At 41.4% G+C, this 20021-nt stretch overlaps 1 protein-coding gene across 1 annotated transcript in view; it reads left to right on the plus strand.

The window, feature by feature from the left end:
• ELOVL6 (ELOVL fatty acid elongase 6) overlaps positions 1–20021 on the plus strand; it is a gene marked incomplete at its 5' end in the record, with an annotated part of 74303 nt that overhangs the window by 16944 nt on the left and 37338 nt on the right. The window lies entirely within an intron of this gene.

The following is a 20021-nucleotide window of genomic DNA, read 5'->3' on the forward strand; positions in this document are numbered from 1 at the left end:
GACTGGTTGAGAGAGAAAGAAAAAGATTTGGTTTGGTTCAAATGAGGCATAAAATATTGTACCAGCCAAGGAGGCCTAAGAAGCTGCCCAGCAGACCATGCGACCTTGTTCACTGAAGTGAAGCCTAGCACAAGATGCTTTCAGCCCTCTTCAGAATCCCTGGGAGAAACATCCTGCTGGCTAAAGCACAACAGAATAAGTATCAACCACCTCTTTTTTCTGTGCTAGTTAATCATCTTTTCTTTAGGCTTAAAAGTGCTTCTCCACTAATTCAGTTTTAAGTTTCAAAGTTTCTAGACTACATTAGCATTTAATCTGCCTTCTACTAGCTGGCAATTTCTATCCTGATTTGCAGTGATTAAAAAGTAATCTAGGTAGGATTTAGTGGTACTCCAGGAATCGGGCATTTTGATCTTTTAAGTCAGATTTTAAACTAAATGTACATTACATGTACACCTTATTCTAAAAAACCAGAATCAGGGTTTCATTGTTAATGTAAAGACTATTGATGGTTTTCTGATTTACTCACAATTGTATAGCTGTAGCCACACAATGAGAGAGTACTTTTCATTTGACTGGTGGCATCTTTTGTGGCTGCTATCAGAAAAGTCCAAAAGCAGTTTGTAAGTCTTTACCTGTGGCTGGTACGTTTTTGCTGTTGTGTTTCAGGAAGGAAGGCCAGGCAAAGCTTTCACTAATGCCATAAGGACAAGTTTTTTCTATACCACGAGCAACTGTAAAGGAATGCTAACTCAGGAAGAGAAGAGACTCAAGGCCATATGAATACTTGTTTCTCTTACAAGATTATCCCAATGTGATGTTCCTAAATATTTTGTCAAGCTTTTCTGTCTCTTGTTTTCTTTAGTGTATGTTGGCACTACGTGTCTGCTGACTTTTTTGGATCAGCCTTCATTGTTAATAACTTCAGGTAACGTGTGCAAATCCTGTACTTTATTTATTTGACTGGTTTATGAGTAAATCCATCTCAGTGTTTGTTTAAATCTGCTTGAGTCTTAAGCGGTGAGGATGTTGATACCCTATGGATGTATTGCAGGTGCACATGACAAATTTTGTTTAATTACAACAAATTACCATGTGGGAGTGCTGATTGGGGTACATGACTGAACCAGTTGGAGTGAGTCCAAATGAGGCCATGAAGATGATCAGAGGAATGGATCACCTCTCCTGTGAAAACAGGTTGATTTTGATTTGTTTCTTCCTGGAGTAGAGGAATTTCTGGGGAGACCTTAGAACAGCTTTCCAGCTTTTCCTCCCAAAGGGGGGCTATAAGAGAGCTGGAGAGGGACAGTTTGCAAAGTCATATAGTGGTAGGAGAAGGAGTAATGGCTTTAAACTGAGTGTAGATTTAGATGGGGTATAAGGAAGAAATTCTTTGCTGTGGGGCTGATGAGGCACTGGGAACAGGTTGCCTGGAAAAGCTGTGGATGCTCCATCCCTGGAAGTGTTCAAGACCAGGTTGGAGGGGGCTTTGAGTAATGTGGTCTAGTGGAACATGTCCCTGCCCACAGCCAAGGAGATTGGAAATAGATGGTCTTTAAGGTCTCTTCCAACATAAGCCATGCTGTGATTCTATGGTTTTCCATAAATACACCATAATTAGTTTTCATCTAAATTCTTCCTGGCTGCTTATTAGTTCATAAAGGGCTACACAACACTTTCCCTGGTTAAATTCAGTGATTAGGCATGTATGAAGAAACCCATCTAACCAAAGCTGTAGTCTTTGGTTCCTGGTGTCACTGCTTCGTCCATATGACTTTCATGGCTTGCCTTTCACTTTTTCATGTTATGATCTGTTTAGCTTAAGATATCTTTTGATCTTCGGCTTGTAAGCAGAAGCAATAAACACTTCTGTAATCTGTCAAGGGCTTTGTAGAGAGAGGAGTCTGTTGTGCTGTTAGGTAACTGTTTAGTGAAATAGCTTATCCCACTGGACACTGAAATGCATTGAAATGGTAATCCTATTTCTAACCCAGGTCAGGCAAATAACTGTATTTGGATTCCTTACCAAATGTTAGTGTGTTATCCATTAGGCTGCAGTCACATTAATGTCAGACATTGTTTTATCACCCTTGAGTAGAAAATAGTGTCATCCTTGAGTAGCATCATGCAGTGTCTTAATTTTATGGCACCACTCAAAAGCAGATGCAGTGAGCATTGTTTTGTTTTTATTGTGCCTGCAGTCACTGACACGTGGGGATAACCCCTGTTTCCATTTCACTGTGCATGGTCTGTACTCTTGCGTTTTACATCATTGTATTTACTTGGTGCCCACCTGGGCTGTGGTCCTGCATGAGGTACTACCCTTTCTCTCACTCTGGAAGCTGCTTCCAGTTCACCTCAGGGTGAAGATGCAGCAAATCTGCATGCAAAACATGAAACATTCACGCCCAGGTTTCAACTATATTAGGGCTTTTGAATATTGAAAATCTTTGATTTACATTCTTACTAATTTCCTGTAGTGAATGTGAACTAGGTCTAAAATTGCACCATACTGTACATTTTAAAGTTCGTATAAGTTCATTTTATTGACTTCAGAGAAGATTTAAAACCTTTTAGGGTTACTTTTTCTGAGTGAAATAGAACAATGCTGTTACTGTTCTTTTGTATATAGCTCGGTTCTGTGACTTCTTCAGTTTTGTACAGTACATTTTTGGTATTACTTGGGTAACATTCTTAGTCTGATAAGAGGTTAATATAGAAGACCTAATCTTTAAACTTCTGTCATTTTAACAATCTGATCTGGAATATATTAGCAGAGTTTTCAGCATTATAAATTTGTTGTCTTCTGCAAGTAGATTAATAAGTCAGAACCAAGTTCTAAGTCAAGTAAGTAAGAAATAAAGTATCAAGTACAGACTTCCAGAATCAAAAAGCACAAAGGTTTAAGAAAAAAAAAAAGCACAGGCTTTAGTGAGATGTAATGTTCTTACCTTGCAGAAAGAGCTCTCTAGAGAAAGATCACTGTTGTCTTTAGACTATTATCTAGAGTCATATGTTTTTCTACTAACAGCTGATCTCTAATACAATTGCTGTTCAGTTATAAAATAATTTTCCTTGAAACACAAAGGCTCTCTTCTCTTATTTAGTGATTCTTGTTTTTGCTCTCCATAGGTGTGACCATAATAACTGTCTTACTACACAACAGACATAGCAGACCAAATACAGGCACAGTAGTGGTTTGCCAATTTTCGGATAGATCAAGTAAGGCAAAAGCAGGTAGCCAGATTCCTGAGAGCATTGCAGCTTCAGCATGTGATGTGTGGGAATCTGGATGCTCTGCACAGGACTTCACATTGGAGTTAACTATGGAGACAGAGTCCATTTAAATGGTGATCTTTCAGAAGGTGATAAAATAATATCTTAACATTTACCTAAGCTATTCCTCAGTAACAAAAGGTAATGCAGGAACCTGCACAGGTTGATGTGACTAGACTAGAGTGTCCAGTACAGAATGACAATTATGCTGTCCTTTTACTACCTATTATCAACAGAAGAATGATGGACAGCCCAAACTGCAAACTCATGTAGACACTGCATGCTCTTTCCCCATTCCCATGCTTGTAGAACTGTGCAGAGATCCATCTGTTCTTCTCTGCACTTCAGTGTCTATGTGGGGAGAGGAAAATCACAGGTTTGCAATGTTTTTAGGCTCAGTCACAGTCTTCACAGAAGGCAAATTTTGAAGTCGTTTTAGAAGATCATAATGAATGAATCAGCTAGCCCTGTACTTTTCAGTTGTTAGAATGATTACATAATTCTATATTAGATTTAGTTCAATTCAGTGTACTTTAGGTAGTTAAAATAGCAGGGAAATAAGCAGGAAGACTGGAGAATGAGTCCAGGGGAAAAAAAATCACCAAAACCTGGTCAGCATCGCAAAGGCTTAGAAAACTAGCTTATTTGTAAAGAACTTCAAGCTGCCATTTCCTGTAAGGCCAAAAGGAATTTCCTGTATTCTCTCTGATCTTTCTGGATCACTCCTTATGGTTCCAAAGTGTAAAGGTGGCTAAAACTAAATTTGCTTAATATAGAAAAGGACTATGTATTTCTTAACCTCTTCTTTCAGTCCAGGATGGAGAGAATTAGAAAGAGAAGAGAAGAGAACAGCTTATAAAGCATGGTCTGGACCTTTCTTTGCAAACCTGATTAACCTGGAGAGCTCTTAGCAATTATGGGATTTCTCTTTATAGGGTCTCTTCAGTGCTGGGCTGTGTAAACAGGAAACAATTGGAGAAGAAATACAATGCTCTATTTCCATTGCGTTTCCTGTGCAACACTGTGGGCTGAGCCATTTGCGAATTTCCTCTTAATTGCACCCTTGGTTGTGAGAGGTGTGTTGATTGAGCTTCAGCAAGACTCAAGTTCTGAGTCCCAGACTTCATCCAAAACAACCCTGGGCAGTGCAACAGGCTTGGGGGAAAAAGAGTTTGGAAAGTGGCCCCATGGAAAATGACCTGGAGATCCTGGTCAACAGCCAGCTGAACATGAGGTCACATGTGCCACGTGGCCAAGAAGGCCAATGGCATCCTGGCTTGTATCAGCAATAATGTGGCCAGTGAGACAGGGCAGTGATGAGGTCCTCAAGTGCTGTGTCTAGTTCTGGACCCCTCACTACAAGAAAGGTATTAAGGTGCTAGAGTGAGTCCAGAGAAAGATGATGGAGCTGGTGGAGGGTCTGGAAAGTTAAATTCTATGAGGAGCAACTGAGGGAGCTGAGATTATTTAGCCTGGAGAAAAGGAGGCTCAGGGGACCTGATTGCTCTCTTGTACAATTACATGAACGGAGGGTACAGCCTTGTGGGGGTTGGCCTCTTCTCCTGGGCAACAAGTGACAGGACAAGAGGTGCCATAGTGACATAGGTGCCAAGACTATGCCTTCATGCCATGGTCTAGGTGACATGGTGGTGTTCGAAGGTTGGACTTCATGATCCTGGAGGTTTTTCCCAACCTAATTGACTCTGTGATTCTGTGGCTGATTTTACCTCACGCACATGCCCCCAAACACACCTACTTGGAAGAGATTAGGGCAAATTGCTGTGTGTAAGGAATGGTGTTTCAGCTCAGTTTGCTGTCTAAAAAAACAGAGGGCTGAATTCAGTCCTCAGTTATGCAAGATGAGTTGCAGAGAGATTGTGACCCTCTTGTCAGCTGTGGGAGGCGGACTGCATGGTATGGGCTTGGCATCATCCTTCCTTCAGGCATTTCCAGAGAAGTATCCTCATGATTATGGCTTCTGCTGGTTGCAGGTAGCCGCGCTGTGTGGCTGGGGAATGCGCCCCTGCCCTTTGGTCACACGTGAAGTTGTGTGTGTTGCACAAATAAACCTTACCATATGTAATCCGCTGAGCTCTCTGGGATGAGCTGCACTGCTTGCCTTGGGGCATCCTGTTTGTTGCCATGTTGCCATGGTAATAGTAATGCCATAACTTCAAATCAGAAGAGGAAGAGACCATCTGAGGCAGGCAAGTCCTTTGGAAGTTTAATGAGTGCCAGCAAAATGGAACTAGGACATCAGGGTATCCATAACTCCTTGAAAGTTCAAGGAATTTGTGCCTAATTAATCACAGTAACGAAAGCAGAGCAGCAGTTGAACATTGGTCTTGGCTTTGTTTTGGCAACTGCTTGGTATTTCCGTTCTCTTGACTGAGAAGGAGCAAGGCTAGAGGCAGGTTTCATTGCTGTCAAACTCAACCCGATGCCACTGGCAAGCTGTTAAAGATCTCAGAATTGTGTTCTTTCATTTGCCTTCAGAGATGCATTAGTTTTGAGGTATCCAAAGGATTAATTTGACTGCATATACAGTAAAAGCTTCTAGATTTGCCCAAGATGAGTAAGATCTTTCCAGCTTTCTCTAATGTTGATCCAGAGGAAGATGCAGGCAGTTGTTCTCAAACTCCTCCTTTAAGTCTGCAATTAAAAGCTATAGGGTTTTGTGATACTTGCTGGATTATTCATCTGGATTATCCAGAAGATGTAGCTGTGCTGTAGGGATTGATGCAAACATACATGTAAACTTTTGAAAGGCAATTTTAATGGAAAAACTACAAAATGACACAGCATGGGGATTACTGCCAAAAAATGTTTTAAGCCACGGAAAGGGAAGTAAAAAATAAATGCATGGTCAAACTTAAAATAAATTTTTTTATGTTGGTTTGTCTGTTTAGCTGGCTGATTATACATGCACTCTTTGCTAAGATGATTTTTCTTGGTGTGATTGAGATATGTATGTAAAGATCACTGGTTGGATTAGAAGTTTCTGTGTGAAATTCCATTTGGCTTCTGCTCCCTAATTTTTCATTAAAAAGCATTTTATGATCATCCAACATGAAATATGAGATTGGATTGATAATATATCCATAGCTATAGAAAACAGTATCTTTTGAACCTGTGCACATGAGGCAGAATTAACTCTTTTTATGTAGCTGTATTTGGAGGGATGTATTTAAATTACAGCCTAGAATAATTACAGGAAAACAAACAATTACATTCATGCATCTGATGTTTTAGGAGTTCAGTTTCTTAAATCTATTTGCTGAATAAATGTCACCTTGCTGGAACTTGCACAACCTGGTGATGTGTTCACTTGCACAATCCAGAGCAATTCAAACAAGGCAAGAGGACAAAGATAAACTTGGTTTTGTAATGATAATGCCAAAGGCCTTTATTTTTGTGCAATTAAAATTTCACCTCAAAATTGCATAGTGAGTTGTTTGCAAAGCATTTCCTTTGATTCTTCAGCCATCTTATTCCAAGAAAGTTATGTAAAACATGTGCCAAACAGCTGCTGAGCTGTGCTGTGTTTGGAGCTCTTCTGGGCTGTGGTGCTTTCTTCTGATGAGGTAGTGGTCAGGATGTCAGGTGGTGCTTTTAGGTGTAGTCATCCTAAGTTTGTCTGCTTTCATATTTCTTCCCAAGGGCTGAGAATCACCTCCAGTGAAACATTTGTGGATAGCTTAACCATTTTGCAGTTAGTCTTGTGCCTCTCGGCCTCTGAGTGCTTTGATATTTGCTTTTTATTGCAAGAAGGAGGAAATCCCAGCTTTTCTTGATTGTTTTTAATCTTTGGTGGAGTGCCTTGTAGAGAAATCAAGCTCACACAGCCCATGTTTAATGGTACATCCAGTATGCTTGGGGGTCCTCTGATTTCAAACAGCTCTTTTGGAGGATTTGCCAGTGCATCAGCTGTTGTTGTTATAGACAGGTCAGGTTTTTCCCTCCACAGAGCATGCTCAAGCCAATGTCCAAAGAGACAAACATGGAATAAAGTAAAAAACATTGTTTTGGATATTGAAAAAAATAATTGTATGTATCCAGCATTGACAGTGTTATTGCAAAGATGAAAAAGTTGTGAAAGAGCTCTCAGATGATTCAAGGTCCACAGAAGATGCCCTCTGAGGAAAAATGTAAGCGTTTATCTGATAATTTTATCCAATATTGTCATGTTAGCACCAGAAAAGAAAGAAAATACTGAGCACTGAAGAGTTCTTCCATCTTGTAGAGGGAGGATGAGCAAGGGTCTGTGCCTGAGAGGTGAAGTCCTATGCACAGCATCTGTGGCTGGTAATAAGCTTGATTATGCATTGGGGCAAATTAGTAACCTACATAAGGAGACTACTGTAAAATGTTTTGGCACCTAGGAAAATTTTGTCCTTTTCTTAAGTGTTTTCTGTCAGTTTTTGTGATAATCACATCTTTAGAAAAAGCATATATTTTTATCAGTCCCTAGGAAGAAGCCTTTGATGTAGAATTTCTGGAATTTCAGTAGTGAAAGGAGGTTCAGAAACTTTAACTGCCGTACACAGTTCTTCATGTGTGCCATTTCATGTGTTCCCAGTGTTGATGATGGCATTCTGGGACTCATTGTCACATAAACAGCTGCTGGAGATGAGATGCATCCCTTTCTTTACTCTTACTCACTGTTGTTCACAGGGTCAACTTAAATGTATGTTCAGTCTGTTACCTGTATAGTTTTATTAGAGCAGTTTTATTTATTTGTTGCTGCGGATGTAACAATATTTAGAGATACCATTGCCTTTAATTTTCCACTGGATTAATATGTTTACTTATACCTTTGACCAAATTATTCAGCCAGAAGGTGAAGCCATAATGAGGAAACTGAGGAAACTAAAAATATTGAGGCCACTGAGCTTTGGTATGGGTAGCAAACCTTTTATTTTCCTGAAAGCAAAAAGTGTTTGCAGTGGGTAAAGCCAGGGGATGACAGAATTTTTGGTCAAATACTGCTGCTCAGAACTGCCATTTGGGTTTCAGAAACCAAATTTTCAGATAAAATAGAACTAAACACTTGGAAAAATTATTAAACCCTTGTGAATTAAGTTTGCATCAATATGTAATTTTCTGCCGCGTTGCTGGAACTGAATTGAATGCTGCCTATTTTTTATTTCTGTAGGGCACTAGTTCTGAGAGTTTAATGATAACAATTTAAAAGCATTCTTTGCTGATTCCTTTGTGGGCAAACACAAAAGAAGTGGACTGGGGATATCACATCTGAATGCTGTCTGCCATCAGAGGTGTGATGGGCTGGGTCTGAGAAAGCAGTTTTAGGGTTTGTTCCAATTAAATTCCCTCTCCTCCCCACACATCCCAATATCAGAATGCACACAGTGTGTATGTAGGGTGTGTGTAGGTACTGCCTTTGCACAGTGTGAGAGACATATAGGTTCCAGATAGTAAATTTTGCAAGTTTGTCTTTCCTAAATGCTTGTGTTCATTAAAAGCCCATTATTGGCTGGTTCTGGAACAGAGGTAGGACAGTTGATGGTGGGCAGCAGAGAGGAGTCTGTGCCTTATGTAAAAGATGTTTCCCCAGTCCAGCTGAGCTCTGGGCAGTCCCTGTGGGTGCTCTGCTCCAGCAGCAAGTGACCTCATGCTCTCTGTAGGGGCACGGTGACTCAGTAGCAGACACATCCCATACAAACACCACAGCGCTGATGGGAGAGTGCTCAAACACAGCAGCCAACAGGGATTTGAACAGTGTCTGTGCTTGAGAAAATGAATCAGAGGCAACGAAAAAAAATCACCCTAAATGGTTGGAAATTAAAAAAAAAACCAACCCAGCAACCAAAACCAGACCCACATAACAACCATAGCACACTGATCTGCTTATTGAGATGTGTGTGTGTGTCTGTCCTTCTCTCTCTCTCTTTCTAGTAATCTTCTCCACTGTTACTTGGTATGCCTGATTTTTGAAAGACTAGGATTGTTTTTTATTAAGAAACTAACAAAAGCACTATGTCAATTAGTCAATTGTTGTGGAAGCAGGCTGCTTATTTTAGTTTATTGTAGGAGTAAAATATGCAGTTAGGTCAGCAGAGACTAGCTAAGCCTTGTAAAGCTGCTTATGTTGTATTAGAGAACCTGTAAAGTAAGGGGAGGCTCATTATTTCTTATTCAAAGTTATTTCAGGAATGTCACTGTGAAGTGCAGAAGATCCCACTTCAGAAGAATCCCAAATATTTGGAAAAAAAAGAAATTATCATTGCAAACAATAAAAAGATCTGTCAGTAGTACAACAGTGCCATACCTTGCTGCTTGAGGGAAAATATAAACACAGAATAAAGTGCCCCATTTCTAGAGAATCAAAGCTTTGTGTTCAAGCAGTGCTGTTAAAAGTGCACATTCTTCCTGTCAAGTCTCTGAATTCAGACAAATTTGGTTTTGCTACATTGAGGTAATTCTTCTGTTGCTTTTGCCTTGTAATGTCAATATGTTTTGGAAGCTGCCATTCAATCTGTTTAGAATAACTATTAAAGTCAATAAACAAATAATTTGAATGTGGTTGTAGTTATGATGACTGATGGTTTGGCTTCCTGGAGAAAAGCGCTAGCCACTCATCGAGACACTCTAGTGTGTCAAAGGTTCTTTTGGTTGGAGCCTTTTTTAGTGTTAAGGGTTTATCTAGGAAGGTTGTCTGTGCACAAGTGGGTGTTTATGCAAGGACTGCAGGGGTGGCTTCATAACCCAGCCGGAGACAAGCAAATGAAAGCACGGAGCAGCTGGGTTATTACTGAAGAGTGCATGTGTAATTTAGGGAAAGCCATGTTTGTTTATGTGGTGTCAGATTTGGAGGGTTCTTAAGTAATTGAAGAATTATTTGTTTGAATCTTAACACATGGCATTCATTACTCTGCTGCAGTATTTGTGTGAAATCTGGAAATGGTGGGAAAAGAATGCCTGTGAACGGGCCAGAATACGGCTGCACCATGTAATGTGAAAGTTTCCCTTTGAAATGTTCATGAAGTGAGATGCTTGGATAGCTACTGTGTCTCGAGGTTTTTCAAAGTGACTAATGGTTATAGTATCTCCCTAAGAGTTTCCTAGTCAGAAGCACCTTATGAGAGTCTGCAAAAGGTACTGAGCAGCTCTGCTCTGAAAGCCGGACTGGCCGCCAAGATCTTGGCCACAAGCATTTATAGTCACTGTTCCCTGCGACATGTAAGACAACACTGCTCAAAAAATTGTTCTTGGCTCTTTCATGTATTGCCAATTGCTGAGGCTCAGTCATATATATGTAAATGTAAATAAATGACAACTTCCCAGTTAGATCAGTGACTGGTTTTTACCCAAGCTGCAATCCTTTTTCTTTAAAAAAAAAGGTGAGCTAGAATTACTATCCTGTATAACATGACTAAATGCTAAGTACTGATCATTATTTTTTAAAAATTAATTAAATAAAAACACCTTAAAGCATTTAATTTGTCCTGCATCTGCACCCATGAATATTGGAAGGCTATATCCTGTAACTGCATTTGAAAGAGTGCTCTGATGATATTGTCAAATCCACAGAGGACTGGGTGCCACTCAGCAATTTTAATTTCATTTTCTGTGGGCAAAACAATGGTGAGGGTTTATGAGATCTCCCACCAATAATCTCTTGCAGAAAATAATCCAAATAAGGATTATTTGGTAATAAATGAGGTAAGCTGGGGAATTGCATTTATTGCATACATTACCTGTTTTGTCAAAATCAGTGCTGGAGGAGGGTTCAGGATATGTTGCGTGTCTGTTGTGACTCCATGTAAAAGCAAGAGTTAGATGGCAAGGTGAAGGAACATGGGGCTGGAGGTACCATCCTGTTAGTGAGACACATAACCTTGGTCAAGCCCATGTGCAGTCACAAGAGAAGGGTTCCCAGCTTAGAATGCTTAGAGTGCTTAGAATTTCTGTTTGAGTAATTACAATGTGCCTCCCCATTCTAAAGTTCCCCATGAAAATGTAATAAGTCCCAGTTCATTTAAGTCCTTGAGCAAATATTTTTGTTGTTTGTCCATGTCACATTTTACTGTCTGTGAAGAGGTAGCAATATCTTTTAAGGCTTGCACTGGAATGCTGTCAGGGTGAATTTATTAATTTTGTTATGTACTTATGCGTGGGCTGAATTGTATAGTACCAAACAGAAGAGTATAAATTTTTAAAGGGGTGGACACAGTATGTGTTGGCTACTGCTGAAAGTTGTGTGTATTTTGGTTTGCCTGGCTGTCAAGAGGGCACAATACACCAGGATTAACATGGTTCACATCCCTTAATGCACTTCTGAACCTAATGAGTGACTAGCTAAACCTTAGATGCAGTATGATCTTTTATGGGTTTAGTATTTATTTATTTTTCCTGTTCTCTTTACAAGTGTGCTGAAAGCAAACAATCTGTGACAGTGAGTCAGAGAGGCTAATGGTGTCTTGCACAGAAAATCCACAAGCTTTTTCAACTCCAATTATTTCTCTTTCACCTTCACTGAATTCATTACTGGTGAAAGATGCTGGGTGAACAGTCCTAATGTCTGAAACATTCTGACCACAGCTGTGTAAAAGTAGCAGTGACCTTCCTCAGCTTTGCTTTTCTGCAGAGAGGAAATGATAAGGCTGTTTCTTGCTAAGCACGGGCTTAATGCTACCAGCTCGACTCGTGCAGATTATCAAATAGTCTTCAGGTAGTGATGACCTTTGGTCATGGTGGACATGGGCCAGATCTAAACTAGCAAACTGTAAAAGGATCTATATCCCATTACCAAGCCACTATCTGGTCTTACTCATTAACATTTTAGTGGCAAAAGTTCAAATTAGTTATTTCATTAATAGTCATGAAACTAATTACATTGAAGTGGATCTGTCAGTGCACAGCTGACTTCTATGCATGTGAATAAATTCAGTCTGTGTTAGGAAATGTTATTCTGCTTCTAAATGAGATAAATACATTGCAAATCATGAAGATGTATTAAAAAGGAGAATGTAGATGTGCCCTACATGTAGATGTGCTTGATGCTGCAGCTCCCTAATGCAGTCAGTTAATGAAGTGAATAATGAGAAGTGCGCTTGAGTAGAGGCAGGGTCTTGGGCAATATTTTGTACCTTATTTCCTCCCACAGAGACCAAAAATTCTGCAAGGTAAGAAGGGTAATGGGGCAGGAGTGCTGTCACTGACAACCTTCACATTTGGTAAAACCAAATGCACCCCAGTATCAAGACTAGTTTGGATATAGGGGGACCTGAGTATAATGAGAGTGAGTCAGGGAGGAGAGAGAAAAGGGAAGATGTCTTACATCTGTTCCTCCTAAGTTTTGCCATTGGACAGCATTTCTCCTCAGAAGAGACTCAAAAGCACGGGTAACACTGTGGCCAGGCCTATTTTTGTAACACAGCCTTCTGTCTGTAAAATGGCAGTGGCCTGTTCTGGGATGAAGTAAAAAAGCATGTGAGAAGGAGGTGAGCAGTGAGGAGGTTACACAGGCATTTAAAGTAGACTGACCACCTTATATAGTAATTATGGCCAGAAGTCAGCTGCATTTACCAACAGTCCACTGTTAGGAAAAGTACTGTATGTGGGGAGTTGTTACTGTCAATCTGTCTGTACAAACACATCTTTATGTGTCTCATAATGCTGTGGCATTTTGCACAGGTATGAGAAACTAGCAGAAAAATATAGTTTTCCCTCTTGGCTCTGTTGTCTCTGATTTTTGTGTTGTAAGCAGGCTCCAGCAAACTGTGTGTTCCAGGATATTACAGGAGGTGGGGGGTCTCCAAAGTTTTAAGAAGATGATACAGAGATAGAAAATATAATTACGTGTTTATTTTACTATATAACTAAATTGAGATGCTTCAAGTGACCCACAGTGAAGTTCATGAGGTAGTACTTTGATATGTAACATACATGCTGCATCCAGTAAGCTGTTGTAAACCAAAGCTGAAACTCAGTTACTTTTGCTCCTGGTAAGTTCTGGTTTTATTTCTGTTCTTCACACCTACTCTAGAGAAACCTCCACTAGGGTGGGTGTACAATAGAGTTGTACAATGCAGATTCACAATGCAGACAGCCTGGCACCAGTGCAAATTACAGTCTTGTAGCACTGCCACAAATGTCAGTGAAATGAACTTTAATGGGCACAGCTGGGTTGTGCAGGCCAAAGATTAATAGAAAGAGAGAAACTGGTTTTTTTCTTTTGTAGAATGCAACTTGCTCCTACTTTGTAGGAATGTTCTTCAGCAGCCTGGGGACTTCCAGTTTTTCTTGGGAAGAAGCTAAGCTGTAGTGGGACCAGGGGTGATGCCCCCTCTCTGCAGTGAGTGGGAGTCTTGCAAGGAAGCAGGAAGGCAAACCTGCATTGATGTCTATCTCTTCTGACTTCCAGCTAATGCCTGTTGTAAGGATGCAGAGGCTGCAAATGGCTTGGATTGGCTCCTGTAGTTGACCACAGCAGGAGCATGGTCAGATGTGTAGTTCTGCCCTTGAGATTCCTTTGTTTAATTCACTCTTGAAAGCTGGGCCGTGTGAATTGTTTTAGATGATGAATAGCTTTTTGAATTGTTTCTTTTTCACTTACTAAGCAATATAGATATAGTCAACACACCCATACAGGGAGTGGTAATCTTGCCAATCCAGTCAGGAAAAGGCAAGGTACTGCAAGGAACCCCAGGGAAGGAGAGTAGGGTTCAACACATTTTTGCCTGTGAATAAGTCACACAGAAAGAGAGATCACTGAAAGCTGCTAAGTCCCTTAAGAAAGTTTGCTTAACCAAGAAAAAGCATTGGGTAGGGTCTTGGGGGACTAAGAAATAATAAGATCATAAAAGCTGTTGAGTTTTGCTGTCTGACTTAGGGATGTCAAAAAACAGGGTCCACCAATTAATATGCAACTTTTTCAAAGTGCTCTGAAATTTTAAGGAATTTCTCATTGGTGGCTCTAAGCTTGTGCCAAACCTAAGTGTTTCTCTGGCAGTCAGAGAGAGGTGGAATCTTTTCTGACTTCTGTGCAGTGTTTGGCATCCTCTGTCTGTTATTTCCCACTGGGCCCGTGCAGATAAAAAGGACAGGATACAAATGTGTTTGTTCTTTGTCAGGCAGTAGAGCAGCTTTGCCTGCAGCATTTATGTTTGGCTTGGAGTTGCTGAGTTGTGTTTCTCAGATAGAGAAATAGGTGCTTTCTGCCAGCTTGTGCCTTAAGCAAGGGTTGTTCCCTACCCTCTCTGCCCAGTAAGTTGCGCTAACTTATGAGCCTGTCCAAAGAAGGGCAGCGAAGCTGGTGATGGGTCTAGAGGGTAAAGTCCCATGAGGAGTGACTGAGGGAGCTGGGGTTGTGTAGCCTGGAGAAAAGGAAATTCAGGAGTGACCTTATCACACTCTACAACTATATGAAATGTTGGAGTGAGTTGTGGGGTGGTCTTTTTTCACAGAGTGGTTTATGTTGGAAGGGACTCCTGGACATCATCTAGTCCAGCCTCCCTGCTCAAGCAGGGTCCCTTAGCACATGTTACTCAGGTTGTGTCCAGATGGCTTTTGAATATCTCCAGAGAAGAGACTCCAGAACCTCTCTGGGCAACTGGTTCCAGTGCTAAGTCACCCTCGTAGTAAAGAAATTCTTTCTCAGATGGAGCTTCCTGTCTTCCAGTTTCTGCCCATTGCCTCTCACCCTGCTGCTTGGCACCACCAGGAGGAGTCTGGCTCTATCCTCTTTGCATCCTTCCCAAATAGCAGGGAATGGGACAAGAGGAAATGACTTCAGGTTGCACCAGGAGAGGTTTCAATTAGATATTAGGGAAAATGTCTTCACAAGAATAGTTGACAGGCACTGGAGCAGGCTTCCTGGGGGGTAGTTGAGTCACTGTCCTTGGTGGTTTTAAAATGTAGATGTCACACTTAGGGGACATGGTTTAGAGGAGAACCTGGCAGTTAATGGTTGGACTCGATGATTTCAAAGGTCTTTTCTGTCCTCAAAGGTTCTATGATTCTATTTTGTCTTGATACATGCATGGTTACAGCTAGAGAATTATGTGGAAAAACACATTTAGCCCTGGGACCAAACACCAGCTTGGCAGCCCTTTGTCCACCCTTACAGGCTGATCAGTGCAGGTCTCTCTACATCACCTCAGCTGCGACCTGGGCTGACTTGAACTGAAGTGAGAGAGTGACTCAGTTAGTTCCCTGTCAGCCCTTTTGGCATTGGCTGCCACAATGGCTGAGCTGCCAAGTGCTGTCAGTGCCTTGCCATGCTGTCCTTAAGGAGGTCTCTTGGCAAAGGGGATGAAACTACAAAGGACTTGTCAACATCTGTTGGTAAAAACTTCCGAGACTTACCAAGTCTTGAGCTCAGTTAAATGCTGTTATCACTAAGAGCCAGGCTCCCTTTCTCTCTCCCTTCTGCACACAAAGTGTAGGGCCAAACCCTGAAATCTTTATCCTCTTTCTATTCTGTGGTAATGCATAACAAATACCACTGATCCAAACCAAGCCACACAGAAACATGCTCTTACTACAGTTGACATATTTGCTAGGAATGGGCTAGCAAATAGTTAGTTTACTGTTTAGTTTCAGGAACACACTGTTGTCAGCCCAGTCAATGCACTGATGCAGCAAAGCATTTTGGCAAAACAAATAGAAGGAGGAATCTGTGCAGGGGTATACTGCTCAGTGAGCCTTTTTGAGTAAGAAATTTAAACATTTGGCTCTGAGTTGCCTTCTAAACTGGAGCCCTTTAAACTGTTTGTGTAGCTGCAGGGATCTGGAGTGTTGAGCAAAGCTGGGCTTGGCTTGGGGAAGTGTGGGAGCCTGTTTACTGGTAAATTGTAGTTCTTCATGTTCTGCTGTGCAGGAGGCGAGCACATGGGGGAAGGGAAGCACAGGCCAGTAAAAGACTACATTTCTGCTATGAGTCAGCCCCAAAGGAATCTTAATTTTAATTTATTAGTTTTAGGTTGAGCTACCAGCTATTATTGGTGCAGCCAAAACCCCTGGGTCTGCAGAGCACTGCGCTGGAGGCAGACTTGATACCACGACAAGCCCCACTTTGGGATTCTTGCTGATCCCACTGCCACTGCAGCCACTCCAGCCCATCTCAAGGTCCAGAATAATGAGATTTTCTCAAGCCTCATCCCACGTCTTGGTCTCTGTGTCTGAGTGGTTTAGACAGCACTTGTCTTCAGGGGCCCTGGAGATAGAGACCATCCTTTGTCACCGGTCTACAAGGATACGGAAGATGATGTAGCAGATAGGCTGGCAGTCACTATATGGCCGTGCAAGAGCAGATCTTTGTGTTTCTTAATGCTTGCAAACTTGCTTTTCCTTTCCTTCTTTCCTTCTCTAGATTTGCCTTTCTTGCTGATAGCTCTGCAGCTCTCATAGGTATGCAGTTTGTAGGAAGTTTCCTGCCCAGAGGAGGGCTGTATATCATTTTTATGCTGCTGTGCTGTGCAGGAGTCTCAGTCAGAGTTTCACTGTGTACATGTTGCTCAACGAGTCCCAGCCTTGCAGCCTGGGGGATTTGCGTTGGCACTGCAAGTGCTAGAAGGCAAAGGAGAAGCTTTTGCAAATTAAAGGTGCTAGGCTTGCATGCTTCTGTTTGCAGAATGGCTCTGTTGTAGGGTAGAGGTGAGACTTGTCTGCCACCTTTGTGCGTCACACCCAGCTGTACCCAGCAGCACCAAGCTTTTCTTCTCCTGGGTCTGTGCTCCCAGTGATCACTTTCAGCACAGTCATGCAGGAGGTGATTGGGTGCAGGCAGGAGTGCCCAAGCCCAGTTTAATTTTGTAAGGAGCTTGAAGGGTCATGCAGCCCATCACCTAGTTGGTAATTATTTTTTCCCCCCAAACTTGCCCAGCCCCATCTTTGAAGCCAGCAAACATTTTTGCACTTGGAAAGCAGAGTCTCCCAGAGTATGGATGTCCTAATGATGGGGAGTCATCTTCCTGCCTACACTTAGTGGTGGCTGGCGTCTGTGGGTTTGTTCTGCTGCCAAGAAAACTGAAACGATTATGTACCTTCCTCACCTTCCCTCTTGCATGAGAGCAAACTCAACCTGCCAAGGTTTTTTAATAGACATGAATCAGGGAAGAGTTGTGTGAGCCTATGTAAGGCATCAAAAGATACTTTAAAAAAAAATAAAAATAATTAAAACATGTGCGGTTAGTCCAGGCTGAGGAGCAAGATAATCCTTTAGACCTTGTGAGATCAGCCATCCACTGTGTCTGTTGTGATAAATTTGCCCAGCCTTTGTGCTAGAAACTGTTTCTGACTGTTATTTTGTCAGTGTTTATCATTGAATATGTATGCAGAAATCCTCAATCATTTAAGATGCTCCCTTGTTCCTCCTCTCCCTCCCAAACTAAAGAAGGCTGAAAAGTAAGACTGTACTTAAGCAGAGGCAGCAAAACCTTTTCCTAGTACTAAAAATGGAAATGGATTACAAAAAGCAGTTGCATTGGTTTTTTTTTCTTTTAATGCAGAGAAGCATGTTTCCTTTTCATTTGTTAATGATAAAAGAAGATTTACCAAGGTGAGTCTTGTTAAACAAGTCTGGCATTGAGTGGGGAAAGAAAGCAAAGAAAAGGACCTGCCTTCACTCTGTAGCTGCTTGATCCAACTCACAGCCATGACCTGAATTGAGTTTCCTTCCACCACCTTTTTGTTTCCACATTTTTCCTCCAGTTTTTTTGGTCCAGTATTGACAGCTCCAGGTAGGATGACAGAGCCCTATATTTTGCCCCCAGGCACCACATGGAAATGCCAGTTTAGAAATTAATTCGTCAGATGTAGACTTATTTCATGCGACACACACTTGCAGCCCAGGGAGCCGCGGAAGCAGTGATGCGTGCCCATTGCTGGCAGGCAGCTGCAGGGACTTTAATTTCCCAACCTTCTCACTGCCTGTCTGACTTCCTCTTCCTCAGATATACTTCCCCAGCCCATTTTACCTCTCCATAAAATGTTTAATTTGGGGGAAGCCGAGATTTTTTTTTTTCCAGGCAGACTAAGACACAGTGAGTGTGGGAGCACTTGGGATGAGCTCCCTTGCAGGTTGCTGACCTGAAGTTATGGAAACATCTCATGAAAAAGCTTTTGACTAGTGAAAGGAAAGAACTGCAGCTCTAGGTCTAAAGTTCTGCCCCCAGAGACACCATTTGGAAAGCTCACAGAGTTTGCTGGAAAACCAACTAAATAGTGGAGAAGCCTTCCTTTTGTGAAGGAGCCCTAGTCCTGGTGGGTTTTTGGAACTTTGGATGCAGACAGTTTTCCAGGACTGCTCTCTATCTCCAAAGTGCATTAGCATGTAAGAATAAGCGATGCAGGGACATCAAGACATTATTCTGTCACTTTCCAGTTATATTAGCTGCAGGATGATTAGGTTTTATACCAGGATTTTCATATTTTCATTTTGGCTGCAGGATGTATGCCAGAAGGGTGCTTTATGTGCCACTCCTACAGTTTAAACAACTGTATGGTTTAAAGTGCTTCACTGTACAGTGGTGAGGAAGAGAAGCAGCTGCTTGAGAATGTTTTTGCACTGTTGCTCTTTTGTATCAGTACAGCCACTAAATTCATACAGACACATTACCAGCTTTTTCTTGGTCTCCAGAAGCTTCCAAACCATTGCTTATTAACACATCCTGTCATCAATACATTTTAAAAGGTCTAATGGAATTAATTCATGAGCCTTCTCAGAAAGGTGTCAGCCTAGCGCAGCCTGTGAGCACCAAATTTAGCCAAGTTGTTTGAATATAGCTTTACTCAAAATTTATGGTCTTTCTGTGAATGCAAATTTAGCACTGGGGTTAAGTTTCAATTATATGGTGCCACATTCTCAACTAGTTACCTCTTTTGTGAGTAAATCCATTTTCTTTAATTATTAAAGAGGCTCATTTAGCATGTTACCAGTAGTAGTATTATCAGTAGTATTTAATTTTTATCTGTAGTGCTGGTGTTATTTAACCAGAATGAGTGAGGAGTAGAAGTGAGATTTGTTCTTCACACCAATCAAGCAAACAAGCACATGTGAGACATGAATAAAGTGTGTTATAGTGCTATAGGGAATTTGGCGTATATCAGCACATTGTTTAAATACCAAGATAGAAGAACAAGGGAGCACAGTCTGATTTAAGTAGTAAGGACTGGTACAGTTGTGACTAAAGTCTAGTTATGTCCATCATCTGATTTGTAGCCAGATTAATACCTTTGTTTTATTTAGAGCAAAAGCTACCAGGGGTGGGGCAGGATGGGTGCAGTGGCAACTGTAACACAGATCCAGCATTTTCCAGAAATGTGGATGAGAAGCTCAAAGTTGTATTTATGAGAATTCAGTTCCCCAAAGAACAAACTCCTGCAACTGCAGGCTTGATATATCTTTGAACAAGTCACCAGGGTCCTATGAGATTGCTAAATGTCTAAGGCGGGGAGTTGCTGATTGTTTTTCCTGATAGAGTAGACAGGTAGAGCGACTAAAACATAAACTATAGGCTGAAATAAAAAAATTTGCAGTGAATCACAAACTAATTGTAATTTTGCTTGGCCCAGCCTCTTCTACCAACGGGACTGAAACTGCTAAACCAAAACTTTGAGCATGAATGTTGTTCCTTCTTGGCAAAAGACAGAGGACTCCATTATTTTTCTTCAGCGATTTCTCTTTGTCACTTGTCCCTCTGTACTTGCTATCACCTTGGTGATTCAGACAAGTGGAAAGGACCAGAATGAAGGGCTGTGCTGGACATGTCCACATGAGC

The sequence above is a fragment of the Fringilla coelebs genome (assembly GCF_963513975.1).
Source record: "Fringilla coelebs genome assembly, chromosome: 4".
In the NCBI taxonomy this organism is placed as follows: domain Eukaryota; kingdom Metazoa; phylum Chordata; class Aves; order Passeriformes; family Fringillidae; genus Fringilla; species Fringilla coelebs.